The sequence below is a fragment of the Aythya ferina genome (assembly GCF_964211825.1).
Source record: "Aythya ferina genome assembly, chromosome: 6".
In the NCBI taxonomy this organism is placed as follows: domain Eukaryota; kingdom Metazoa; phylum Chordata; class Aves; order Anseriformes; family Anatidae; genus Aythya; species Aythya ferina.
In genome coordinates this window covers 21,029,706-21,044,702 of record NC_140303.1, presented here as the reverse complement: position 1 = coordinate 21,044,702, position 14,997 = coordinate 21,029,706, and the positions used below count along the sequence as shown (strand labels likewise).

At 36.2% G+C, this 14,997-nt stretch overlaps 1 long non-coding RNA gene across 1 annotated transcript; it reads right to left on the bottom strand.

Moving 5' to 3' along the window:
• Positions 1 to 497: 497 nt before the first annotated feature.
• Positions 498 to 12,625, bottom strand: LOC311439137. Its single transcript, XR_014694552.1, has 4 exons — positions 12,579 to 12,625; positions 5,988 to 6,045; positions 1,090 to 1,170; positions 498 to 781 (listed from the first exon to the last, which is right to left on the bottom strand). It is a non-coding gene; the product is annotated as an uncharacterized lncRNA (long non-coding RNA).
• Positions 12,626 to 14,997: the final 2,372 nt, after the last annotated feature.

Here is a 14,997-nt window from a genome sequence, read left to right as displayed (position 1 = left end):
TGCTTTGAATTGAATACATTTTCATACCTGAAGGTTTTTTAACCAATTAAGTCTGAAAAATCATTTAAAAATAAAGATTTTCTGCTTTTCCCCTTTTTTATTAACATTTGAAAAGCAAAATGTGACTCCACATTATGCTTGCCCTTTTTCTCTCTTATTTTGTACAGACATTTTGATTACTTCCTTAGAACAGCCATGTTTAAACACATACAATTACAATTCCTATCTGTATCTATGTATAAAAGGAGTAGCTAAGTGAAGAGTAGCTATAGGAACTCTGCCTATCTACTTTGAGTTTAGACATCTCTTAGAACAAAAAAAATAACACACAGCTGTGCAGGTGTGTATGGCTGGCACTAGCTGATTTGTGGGAGATAGGCATGCATTCTGTAGACCATTTTTTTCTGATTTTGTGTAAATAAAAATATTGCAATAGTCTATGCATCATACACATGTATATAAAATTGGAGGTTCTATCCCTGCAATCATTCGAGCCATCAGTTTGTCATGATCCAAAATCTATGGATGAACACTTTTTAAGGTTTTAAAGTTATCAGCAAACATAGAATGCGCTAAATCTATTATTTTTGCCAAGTGTCAAATCACCTTTTATTTTGGACTATTACACACATAATAATGGCCTAATAAATCACCGCCTACTGTATAAACAACTGTAGAAACACACATGCAGCTGGCTTTCACAACAGAAGAGTTCTGTTCCTCCTTCTGGAAGCATGAAGATTTCTCTTTAATGCGTATCTTCCCGGTTGATAGATACTACCTAAATAGTTTAGAAATGGCATAATTGTGCAACATAAAGGTTTTTATAAAAAGGACATGCCTTGACTACTGAGTGTGTATGTGCGAGTGTATGCAGATAAAGACAAATGAATATGGGCTACATAAGCTGTAGAATTCATACTTTGCTATAGTTGTTCTTCCACTGACTTCAGTGGACACAGGATTTCAAGCAATGTTTTGGCCAACTGTCTTTTTAGACTTCGAGATGAAATGACTACAGAAGGGTCTTAGTTCAAAATACTATGCTCCATGAACACGTTTACAATCATAAAAACTCCAGAAACTGACCTGAAGATGCTACTGTTCACCCTCTTCCGCAGGTCACTGAGATCCATGTCCACCCCAACATCCCATGTACATCTGCAGTTCCTGCTGGCATTGTAAGTAATTTTACACACCTGCAGCACTGTGTAAGCAATGGACTACCAAAAGCTTGAGCATTTACATTCAAAGTCAAACTGCAGCCACAGAACATAAGTGTTAGAGCTTTCATGATGTGCTGGGTTACAAACCAATTAAGGACTTTTTGTCTGATGGTACATTTGGTTGTTTTTGTGTTTGTTTTTTTGTTTGTTTTTTTGTTTGTTTTTGTCAAACACATTGAGAGAAGGGATATATTAAGATCATTGGTTCAAAACCAAAATTATTATTGAAGCTTGTTTTTTTTTTTGCTTAGTGTCAAAATTATAAGACAAATGACATCACTTGGATTTCAGCATGCATTTTACTCTGAAATGTTTTTTTTTAATACATTATTGTGCAGCTGCATTCTTCCTCTGAAATAAGGACATAGAGGGGTTTTATAACTACTGTCCATATTTCAAGGACATAAACCCAGTACATCTACTGTTTACATAAGAAAGATTTTCTCTTAACCCTTCACCTCAAGATTGACTTTGAAAGTGAAAGTTTTTTTGTTTTGTTTTGTTTTGTTTCCTTTACGTACCACCTATAATAAAGGTTGGTAGAGGTAACTATCAAGGCAGCTTTAAGTGCAATCATTTGTTTGCACTGATGGAACTGACTGTTCTTCTAAATGGAAGACAGTAATTAATTTCTGTTGTTTTAAAACTATAAAATTCAGTTAAGGACTTCAGTTAATTCTTTTAAGGACGTATCTGCTTAATGAGATATGGTAGGAGTTAAATACACAACCGTTACTCTGCACAACTGCCCCTTATGTGTTTTTAGCATGCATTTAAGCATGGCTTAGCTTCTGCCAGTTTTTGAGTACTCATCCTTGTATTCTACTTGTAAAGAAGTTTTTAAAAAACTATACAAAAGATACAGTTATTTGCCATCATTATAGTGTTGCTTACTTATCATGACAAAGTAAGTAGTTGCCTACGCTGTTAGGATCCAATTTTTCAACCTCTCTGGAGCACTTCCATTAAAACTGTCCAGTTCCATGACACTTCCCCAAAAGTTTGCAATGCTTTCAATCACTGATATCATGAAATCACTATCTATCATACTAGCCAATACTCTTTTTCTTTTTCTGTACTAACCTGTATACACCTTAGTCCAACCAGTTTTTTACCTGAATTTTACAAACCTTCAGTTTCTTTCTGCATCTTTTCACTTTCTATTTGTATAATCCATTGTATAGGACAGCCCTTGTTCCTGACTAGGGTCCCTATTTATGTGTGCAATACATACAAAATAATAAGAATAAGGCTTTTTAACTGAGTATTGTAAATAAGTTACCAAATACTGACTTCAACTGTCAATATTGACTTCAACTATGACTGAAGGTCTGAAGGGATCACGCCTACATTTCTACAGTACAAGTGTCTGCACATCACTCCAAAGATGAAATCATGAATACATCTGATCTGCTTGAAATAAACATACTTTCCGGATGAGATTTTTCATTAACATTGCACAAACCAATGTTGTTTATTACAGTGTTATCACACACACACAGCCATTTGTTACAGAATAAACAAAATGAAAAATCCCTTATGTTTCATTGGGTCAAAAAGCACTGGAAAGATATGCTGCAATTCATTACTGCATTACTGAAAATGTAGCTGTCATAAATATGAAGCTTCCTTTCTGGATATATAGTCAAATCACATATCATCTGATGTCAGAGGACATACCAATTTCGTTTTCATCACCTTGAACATGTTTTTATGTTTCCTAGCTGTTACTGCAAGTTTTATAACAATGTTTTTTCATTAAAGGCTGGCAAAAATACTTAACCATACCTTAACTGGACCCTTCTAAACAGTTCTGGTTGCTGGGATATTCTGCTAAGAAGTCAGATTCTTCAAAAATGTTAGGACAGGTTTGTATATGACAAGCCCTAATCCACTAGTATTACACATCTGGACACAGCATTGAAAATAATGAAGTTATGAAGGCTTGCAAAATTAACAGAATAGTCCTAATGCTGTACATACATGTTCTCTCTAGGTCCATCCAGTGAAAACTTCGTGAAAGTGGATGAAATTAACATATCCTATCATGCAGTAAGAATAAGCTAAGAATAAGCACATGGACAGAAGAACTTCTGGGACCTCTCTGACTAAAATCTTCCTCATTCATCAAGCTAATATGATTGGATGCAGGGTTACATGGTAAACTGTACTAAAAGATTGATCCAGTGCTTCACGTGAGCATACAAACATGCAGTCCAATTAAAGAAGGGAATACAGCTGAGAATGGGTGTGCATAGTGAGAACTAGTTTAGCTAGGACACTAGCCAGACACATTCCTGGAAATTATAATATACAACAGTGCGCCCACCGCTAATACAAAGTCAACAAGAAAATCCAATAAAAATTGTAGAGTCCTTTGTAGCATCATTACTATATACCACATTACCTCTTAAGTCCAGAGACTTAGAATCTCATAATTAAAGAATCATAGAATGGTTTGGGTTGGAAGGGATCTTAAAGATCATCCAATTCCAAACCCCCTGCCATGGGCAGGAACACCTACCACTAAACCAGGTTGCTCAAATGCAATCCTTTTCCAAGCAAAAATGCTATCCAAGTACAACACGGTTGTGCTGTTTGACTGCAGTTTCCAAAGGGACTGTTGACTTTGCATGTCTTCATTTATATCCATTTGAGATGTGCTAGGACTCTTTTTTTTTTTTTTCTTTGCATGGCTGAATATACATAATTTACTGTTGAAGTTATCATAGTTCTTGGAGTTCATTTTAGCTACAAAATCAAACTCCAAAGTAATTTCCCTTGGTAACCCAAACTCAGTGTCAGTTTGAGAGAAATAATGATTTCATGATTTTATCCGCACTTACTTATCTCCTGTCTCTATGACAACAGTTAAAATACATATATTTTGAATTATTAGGCTCAGGTCTTCAAGTACAAAAGCTTTTATTTTTATGGCAGATATTATACATACATTATTAACATCGTTTCTGACTCGCACAGTCTTGTTAAAAGTATCCAATTTTTCAATACCTTGTTCAGCAGTTCTTTCTGGGTTTTATACCATATTAACAAAGGTATATGAAAATCTTTTCTCTTTTCAACTCATTATCCATGAATAGTTTATTTGCTCTGTAGTGGACTAGAGTAGTGTTCTGGAAATTGTTCGAGACATACGCAATATATTTAGGATATTACTGCATCAATATATTCTAGCACCATCATTTTGGCAGGTCCTTCAGTACAAAATCAATTTTGATGTATACCTAATGTCTTTATTCTGAGGTTCAAAATATCCCTCCTCCACACCTTGCCAGTCTTCTGACACTTAGTTTCACAGGTCTGGTTATTTGCTTTGGATAGCCTCTTTCCACTTCAAACAAAACATGAAACAAAATACTTTTCCTTCAGTGCTTATCCTTTCTCTTTTTCTGATGCTGTTACTATTGCAAGCTTGTACATTTTATAGCATTTTAGAAACTTCTATTTTCCTTTTAAGTCGTTTCAGAATATGACATTATTTTTGATCTTACAACATTCAGATAATCAGATCTTCTTTCTTGTGTTCAAACACTAAACAACAGGATAGAGAACTTAGCCTACACATTTGAAAACCCAGAACACAGAGCTCTGATTAGCATTCTAAGATGAGACCTTTGACTAAACAGGAAATCCGAGGGACATATACTTTTGTGCACTACAGTACAGCACAGAGATCTTTGGCCTACCAATGACAGAACCTGCAGATTCCCTCTTAGCACTCTAGGGAGTCCTACTAATTTCAGATGCAATAGTCCATGGTTCAATTTCCTGCTGGAATGGATTCTTCACAAGTGGGAATAATCCTTCATTTGATGTTTACTCACTTGGATACATTTCTGTATTCCATACTGGCCATATCAGTCTTTGCAATTCTTATTTATTCTTGCCAGAATGCACTTCTGCATTAGCTGATTTTATTACTATTATAAGGTTGAAATGGCACCTTTATTGTACGACCTTGTTTTCATTAGCTTAAAATAACTTTCCGAAACAATTATCTCAAGGCTAGTGTTTCATGCTTGTTCTCAGAATAAAGGTCCAATTTTACCACTTTCAGTTTGAAGAGAATGTATTCAGTAGTTTCCACAAACTGCATATATTTGGCTAATACATACTCACATAGTTGTTTTTATTAAATAGTTACCAATTACAAGTTCCTTATTTCCATTCACATTTATTATTCTTCTCCTCCTAATAATTAAGCAATATATGATAACTCCTGAAATACCACTTCAGAAAACTGTTTTGAAATTCTTCATGGAGCTTCTTTCTTCTTTGTTTGTATTAAAGTCATAAGGTATTTAAAGCATCTTTGGACTTGACTCACTATCTGAGTTTCTTAAAATGTAAAAGTAATAACCTCAGTATCTGTGTTATATTAATTATTAATAATTTATATATGTATTACATGCATGCATTGATATACTCCATACATTATAGGATTTTAATTTATATAATCATTAATATATCTCATTTATGTAAATGTATCTTAACCACATAAAATAGATGTTGATGTTGTAATTTTAAATCTATACAGGCATAAAACCAGCTAAGATTTCAAAATACTATGCTGTTCTCTATGTAAACATAGCACAGAGTAGCATAATATATAACACAGCATTATATGATCTCAAGGTCAATATAACACCTAACAGCAATGCAGTTTAAGGAAACAGATTATTGACCCTGGAATACAGTAGGCCAATAGGGAAGAAATAGAAAAATGAACTTTATGCAAACCTTATGCTGCAACATTTGCCAGCTTCTGTTGTGAAGTTTTTGGCCGTCGCTGAATCTCCTGGGAAAAATGGAAAAGTCAAGATAAATTCAAATCAGAATGAGCCACAGTTTTTACTTTTTGTTTAGTCTTCCTTAATGATAATATTTTATGTTATTCACTATTACTGAACAGACAAATTCAGTATTGGTTATAAAACTTCTAAAAGCACCTCCAACATTTTCTTAAAAGACGCACAGAATTTTCAATTGTTACTGTACCATATAAAACCTCTATTTTAAATGTGTTTCAGTCCAATGCCCAATATAGCAATTTCTCATCTCTCAGCTTCCTAGTACTAGCCCTATTCTTCACAGTGCTGAGACAATTCACATACACACAGACCCACATGAACATTCTGAGTCCTGCATGTTTCAGCAAATAAAACAAGGGGATTTGACAGCCCTGGATATGACTTAATATTTTAGATAAATAAAAAAGCTAGTAAATTAAAGATATTTCCTTTCGTTTTACACAATATTGTGGAATTTATTTAAATAAATTGAACTCTACTATTTGATTGATTTCCAACAGTTATTTAGAGAGATTTTCAAAGGCATGAAAGGCTATTAGGAACTCATCTAATTGATTTTCAGAAAGAGTTGAGGACTTCATCCTGCTTTCTCTTCAGTCGGCAATGAAACATCCATCGATTTAAATAGGAACAGGTTCATATCTGCAGAGACTAGCTGCTATTTATGCCTTTCACATTATCCTTTCCACAGCCAGAGATCTCTTCCCATATTTCTTAAGAAATATGACACATACTTGATATGAAATGAAAATGTTAAGCACATATTCTCATGTCAAAACAAAAGAGGGGGGAAAAAATCTATTTTTATACATGCATGCAATATAATAATGCAATATATTTACCTTACATTAGAAAAAATAACAAGCCACATTCACAAAGGGAGGTAATGAAAGTTTTAACACCAAATAACAGTTACCACACTGCAATTGCCATTCAGCTTCATGGCGCCTCTCAAATTATTCATAAGTAAAATAAGCAAAATGTTAAGTACACACTTTACAGTTAGTTTCTAGATATATAGAAGTAAGTTTATTCAAACAAGTTTGAATCATGTTTCATAGAATTATTGCTTTACTGTTGCAAAAGCATGGAAAACATTATCAAATGTTTCATTCTATCAAATGATCAAATATATTATCAATAAAACACTGTGATTTTACTCTTTTATTTACCAAAGAAATGCAACTGAATATTTAAAATATATTGCTATCTAGGGAATAACTGGCTTTTAAGTGAGCTGTCACACTGATATATCAAAAAAGTGACAGTAGTGTCAGCATTACAAATTCACCTAGATGAAACAATAAATAATTAGGTGTAAAAATTCAGTCTTATGTTCAACACAGTAAAGGATCAATTTCATCTAAAGGCAACTGGAGTGAATACTGTATCATCTGATCCAGAGTACTGACCTTCTTGATTCAAATGCAAAATGCCTATTCCTGCTGCAGATGGAATTTACTAGGACAAAACGTTCAACAAAAAGATTACATTTTCAGTGGGGCAGAAAGTATTTGTCAGTGTCTCATTACATCTTGGATTTCAATTAGCTTTGAGATATAACAGCAATAATCCAGAATTGAGACTACCACCAGATCTTTGTCTCTTGCACGATTATATCTGGATTTTTTTTTTCATTTGCAATAAGATATTTTAAGATTTCCAAAAGAAAAGAAATAGAAGAAAATAACATTTCAACCATTTTAGTGTCAGATACATGATGCACTTAGTGATGTCTGTCTGATAACTTTGCACTAGGAGGTAAGGGTGACATCATTTACATTTTTTCCAGCATAAATGAAAAGTGCTGAATTCCTTGAACCGTAAGTGTCCCATCAATTCTTCTACCCTCACTGTCCCACCTCCTATTATTAACATTGCATATCCACTCTGATGCTTTTGATCCTTTTCTATGAAAAGTAATTTGCCTTCTCAATGGAAATAGGAACAAAATTTGCTTTAGTACATTTCATGAGTTCAAACACTGATCCATACTTATTTCTACACCCTATAAGGTGGAAGGTCACCTTTAACCATAAAATATAAGGATTTTCAGTCATTTAAAATGTTTACTTTAATTTTTTATTTTTTTTTTATATATATTTAAGAAAACTAGTATGTTTTTCTGAGTTGATCATGGAACCAGGAGTCGAAAGTGCATTTTTTTACTTGAATATCTCCGCGACCCTGATTTGGTGTTAACGCCTGTAAAACTGTGGATAACACGTGTCATCCTTACCTCATACCTGTGTCATGAGGGTACCTCAGTCACCTTGTGAAAGGTGGGAGGAAGAAAAGCTCAGAAATCATACAGATATTATTCAGTTGTTGATTTCTTTGTTAGTCAAGAAGTTATGATCATGGAGATACGATTTTTATAATACTCAAAATTACACATCATGCCTGTCATTCAAAAAGCTACCTTTCAAATATCAATTCACATAGCTTTAGCTGTAAGAAACATTGTTACTGAAATAATTATAGTTAATTTTACACTACTATTAAGAAACTGAAACTAAGAGAAACTGAAGACATGTCTGTAACAGGAATCAGTGGCAAAAGCAACTGGCTACAACATACTTCTTCCTTGATTTCAAGGAGGAAAAAGACATAACTTAAGACACTTGACCCCAAGATTCTGTAGGAAGGACAAGAGACGGAAAAATATTATATTTTAAGATCAATTTTCCTACATAGTAGGAACAAGATGCTTTCTCTGAGGAAGAAACTATGCAAAATGATTGACTTATCAGCAAACATAAAATGGTAAGTAAAAGATAAAATGATAAAATCTAATGGATTTGCATTTTTATTTAATCTTGAACTATAAATGGCTGTAAATATATCATAATGGTTGGACAGTAACTGTCTGCAGACATACACAATGGAGAGAGTCAGCATCTATAAGGGATTTTTCTCCTTACTTCTGAATTGCAGCCACTTATCAAGTACTAAATAATTATATATTTCTTCCAGTTATGACTATATTTAAATTACACAAAAAAATAAGCCTCCTGACCAGAGCATTGCTTAAATATCACATACTTCCACTGATTATAAAAACATCAGTAAATAGGCTTTGATCCTACATAAGAATCTGTAAATATATGTTGGAGCTTGCTAGTATTAATATGCAATGCTAACAAAAATAATGTTTAATTTTTGTCACAGGGCCATAAACAATTAGATTTTAGAGGTTATACTGTGCTTTGGATACGTAATGCAGAATAAAAGCTGCACTATCACGTAGGAATTTTTAAATACGTGAACATACTCCATTTCCTGTAAACTTAATGGACTTCCCACAGCTATAAACATATATGTTTATTTTATTAAAATTAAATGAATTTAAAATCTGATAAAAATATTTTTTTCTGCAAGCATAATATAGGTGATGAATTATTTTTGTGTGTCTGTTTTTTTTTATTGTGATTATTTTTTGCAGAGAAGCAGGGGTTGATTATAAACCGCTACAGCTGCGTAAGATCCCAAATTGCTGTTTCATGGAAGGTGTTTCATTCAAAGAATTACAGCAGGGTTTTTTTCCTCCTCTACTCATAGTACCATAGGAACACAGACTTGTAAAGGACATTCAGAGATCATCTAGTACAACCTGTTTTAGCAGAATCAGTGTAATTCAACATACAACCTCCATCCAATTTCCTGTTAAAAATCCTGACAGATAAGATTGCATTACCAAATTAACCAAAACAACAACAACCTGCTTCTCTGGCACAAACAGGCTCATATCTTGCAAAACTTTTTTTTTTTTTTTTTTTTTTTTGTGGCAGTAAGGACAGATTTGACTCCACAGGAAACTGAAAACAGTGCCATTGAGACCTGCAGTGATGACGCCTGTTGTTAAAAGCGTTTATTGGATATAAATTTGCCAGCAGAAGAGTATCCACTTGCACGCATACACACTAGCAAAACACTTCTATTCTGACACTGCATGTGGTTTGATTTTAGAACTTTTTTTCTAAGATTTTTTTCATAGGAATGCACACTGATTTTGCAGATTCTCGGAGTCCAATGTCAGCATCTTTGAAATGCAACAAAAATCAGAATCAAATGCAAATGCAGTTTAACTCCAACATTCTTCATTGACAGCTCACTGTTAGCATGCTATCTCCGTGAACAAGGAGGCTGAAGTTCCATAATACTCTGGTAAATAGCCAGCTAGATAGGGGCTACTTTTCATTTGGACCAAGCCTTTGCAGAGTTGTTTGGGACACAGAACACATCCTTGTTATCTGGTCCCTTCTCATTGTACTTGCCCTGCTGTTTGTGTTATGTTCCAGCAGGGTCCTTACAAAAAACCTGCACTAAACGGCTGCACTAACCATTGTAGGAGATTTACTATGTCATCTCACAGAGTCATCTAGGTTGGAAGATTCCTCCAAGATCACCAAGTCCCTTTCTGCTCATGTTACTTTTAGAATTAAGGTAGGGTAGTTTGGGATCTGCTAGTAATAAATAGATTGCCAACTATCCATTGACTTGCAATTTTACTGAAAGTAAAGATTCATTTAAGTTAAAAAGTAGGTGGTATTCTGAGAAATATATTAGAAAATGCTGCTTGCATCTTTATTTACATTGTTGTTAGCAGTAAAATAACTCCAGGTTACCAGAACACAATTCTGTGATGCTGCAAGTGAATGATTCAATTAATTCCTAAAAGAATGATGAAACGGTGAAAAGTTAATTGTAAATCATCTTTTTTCAACACTAGCCACAGAAGAATAAATATTACTATGTAATAGAAGTAGAAGCCTGGAAGCTAGGAATCCTAAATTCTATTTCATAGGATCTTATTACATAGTATTTTTAACTCTCCTACTTCATTTGTAAATAATGATGGTGTAGTTCATATAGGTAATTATTAACATTTCTAGAATGGGATATTTTCACATTACTGGATGAAAAGTATATTAATTTTTAGTTAATTTTAATATTTACTGTGCCTTTATTTATCTTTATTCTAGCCTAAAATATATTTTAGAAGGTTATATAAGATACCCCTTCTGCCTACATGAAGAAAAATTCCTGAAGAAAAGTTTTTAAAAGTGAGCATTTTCTTTCTCCTTATTTATCCTGTTATCTTTTTGGTTAATAACACCAATAATAATGTATACAAAAGTGATTCTGTTATCACCTTAACAAATATTAAAACATGTTTCCCCTTTGATGAATACACAAAATTTCCGTAAAGGTTAACAGGAGTGAGGTATACAAACTGAGGGTAGAATATAGCCTGGCATAAAACACATCTGAAAATAGCTCCTTTTGGCTGATCTCTTGGCAGTTTTCATACTCCCTCTTAAAACCATTAGAAGTAGTGTGGATTTTGGTGCATTACAGGATCCCTTAAGAAGCTCTCATTATCTCCTCTCTTCTTAACCACATAATAGAAGAAAATGAGAGCGCCGCACACAGACCACACTGAAGAAGGAGAACTTGCCTTGAAATTTTTCAACTGGTAAACCTATTTTCTATAATGCTTAGTAGTGAATCACTCTTAAGTGCTGGACCATTCACTAGTGTATGTGTTTTGTGCCAAAGGTTATCAGATTGCAAAAGCGTTCTCATCTCAGAAAGAACCCATCATTCACCATCACCTTATTTTGACACAACAGGAAAAAAATGTGTCCCTCTAGAAGGAAGAGGAAAGGGAGGAGAAGGGCAGAGAGAAACCTATATTAACAATGCTGCAAATTTTCTAAGGGAAAAGCACAGACTATTATAATGATACTAGAAAAGTTACATTTTAATGTTATGGGATGAGATCTTCCTGATTATTTCAACTCCAGTAAGTCCACATGATAGACTTTTATTTTTGTTGAAATACAAGGAAAACAAACAAACAAACAAAAATTAAAATTGAGTCTGGCTTACTCAATGGAAAAAGGTAGGCCAGCTGCCTTCTCCCAGTCGCTCTCACTTGGAGAGGACGCAGCAGCTGTGGCAGTTGCTTGAGGAAGGAACTATCCTCTCCACCATAGCTCTGAAGCTCATGCCCCACAGCAGATCAGTGCTGTTCTCCAGCAGCCCAACAAGGTGACAAAGCAAGCCAAGGGCCCGCTTGCCTTTTCTCTCTACCCTTTTGCTAATGCAGGCAGCACAGAAGTCTAACGTTCTCAAGAAGATAAGAGTAGAGGCTCTTCTGAACTGACTGATGTCTACTCACATTTAGCCTGGATTCCTGCCTGTCTGCAGCAGGGACTGAATTTATCTTTCTTATTTCTTTACACGTATCAAAGTAGCTTCTCAGTAGCACACTAATTCAGTTTAGGTGGGTACACAGAAACTGTTAAAGCAAGCATTCAGGTCTTAATCATACTACATTCATCCTAAACCCAATGCATAAAACCCCTAAAAGCTACCATTTTCCTAGTCCTACAGACAGAAAGGTACCACCTTGTGCTGTAACTTCACATTCTTAGAGATCATTGCGCAACTGGGGATCACCATGCCAAATGATGTGGTCACCAACAAGCTGAGGCTAAAAGGAAACACTCACCAATAAGCATCTACCAACAGTACACTTTCTGAGCTCTGTCCTTCCACCACATACCTCATGAGACTCACAGATGAAGACAATTTTATCAGATTATTTAATTTTAAACTGCTGTCACTTGTGAGATCAATGACTGCTAATAAACAAACAAACAAATAAATAAATAATGTGCTTTTGCAGAGTTAGCATTCTGCCAATGCTCGTGTTGTTATAAGTTGCCCCCTTAATTAATTTTCAGAGAGCATTGCATTAATAATAGAAAGGAATTTATTGAGTAAGCAACAGCAAGCAAAACAGCGCTGGGCGGCCGGGGAGTCTCGGCTCCACCAACGGTGCGCACGTCACCCCCGCCAGGGTCCCTTTTTATATCTTGGTAATTCTGGGATTACGCAGCACATCCTGGTATATTCTGCGACTGCGCGCACTGTTGCTAGGGGGTCGTCCCTGTCCCTCTGGTGGTCGTGAAGATGAAGGCCGTAGTCTTCCTCCGCATTGTGGTTCAACTTCTTTTTTTTTATTTGGTCATGTTGGCCCAGCGTGAGACAGGAATGCAGGATGTTGATACACTAGTTTAGCAACTTATCAGGAGATGGTTACATGAACTTTGCAGCAGTGTCTTTGAACAAAAGAGGCAACTGAGCTGCAGAAGGAGAGAAGGGGAGGGGGTTCTCTTTTTTGTTACATTAAGCAAAAGAATTTTCATAGTGTCTAGCCAAGTATTATACATCTTACTTCAGCAGGGAGCTTTTGCAACTCCTGCTCCTCAAACGGAACTCCTTGTTTTATAATACAAAAGACAATGAACAAACATTTATTGTGTATTACAGTGTCACTGCTGTATTGACCCAAATAGAGCTGTTTGAAAACTAGAACTATCATTTACGAAGAAAAAAGGGGATGTCAGAGCTGCAAAAAGTAGCTGCTGTACTTATCGTATTTTCTAAAATGAAAGACTAACATAAAGAAATAATAACATGACATTCAGCAGGTATATGTAGGTTCAGGATAAATAAATATGCTGCAATATTGAAAATCAATTATCAGAAATCAATTGGCTAAATTCATCACAAATGTGAAACATCTGATTCCCATGTTCATAATGTTAAGCATAAATTTGAAAAATATTATTAGAAAACTTCAAATATAAAATTACTATTACATGGCCAAACAAACAAAAATCATATCTAAAACATTAAAAAAAAATCCTGTTCTAAGGTGCAAGCATTATTGTAAGTGATATTAGAAAACCCAGTAAAAAGATTCAAAAGATGACAGCTGCTTGTGGAAGTTTATTACTATCATATTTCCATCTCTGTAGAAAGATGGAACCCCTTTTCTTGTGCATCATACAATTTTCTGTGACAGTTTCACTGATATGCACTTCGTTTCCCTGAATGGTAACACCCAAACTCTTGTGAAATGTATGGGGGTTATTTAACGATCAGAAGCTGTCCAGACAACAGCTTTTATAATTTTTTGTAAGGTGTAGTACGAATCTCAACTTGCATAGAAGACTGCAGAGGAGTGGATAACCAGCAGCGACTCCTGCAGCAGCCTCAGTGCTGAGGGTTATCCCAGCCAAGCACCAACTAACCTGCTGAGTTTGTGACACGTAACAGGATCGCAGCTGACAGAGCTGGAGCGCAAACAGTCTTTATCCAGTGCAAGTCAGCAGGAATTCCAAAGATACCCTCACCAGACATAAACATAAACCCAGTGATTGTAAATAAACCAGTGCGACCGGCAATGGGACCTGAGGGAATGGTGTCAGGCTGCGACAGGGGAGGTTCAGGCTGGCTGTCAGGAAGAGGTTCTTCACCGAGAGGGTGGTCGCGCACTGGAGCAGGCTCCCCAGGGCCGTGGTCACGGCACCGAGCCTGTCAGAGTTTTAGAAGCGTTTGGGCTGCTCTCAGCCATACGGTCTGAATTGCTGGGCAGAGCTGTGTGGTGCCAGGGGCTGGACTCCATGATCCTTGTGGGTCCCCTCCAGGGGATATTCTGTGGTGATATTCTGTGGCTCTGGGATTCTACTGGAACTGGCAGCAGCAGAGAACTGAACCATCTCTGCGGCTGGCTCGTTGCGATTGAGAATTTCCTGTCAGTGAATGCTGCGCACACACGCCCCGCCTGAGCCGCACGAGCTGTCCGCATTAATTTGGCTTTGGTACGGGGCTGTGCGTGGAAGATCAGCAGCCCGAGGCACCGAGCACTTCCCGAGATGTCAGCGGCCCACAGCACCGCCTCGGCAGCCAGGGAGAGGCACAAGCCCTCGATGTGCGCTGCCACAGCTCCGCTCCCGCCCACCGGGCCGGGCACGCGGCCACCACGCCGCTCCCCTCAGGGCCGCGAGGGCCCCACAGACTACAACTCCCATCGTGCCACGCGCGGCTCCGCCGCACTCCCGCCGTAGGGCGCCATGGGC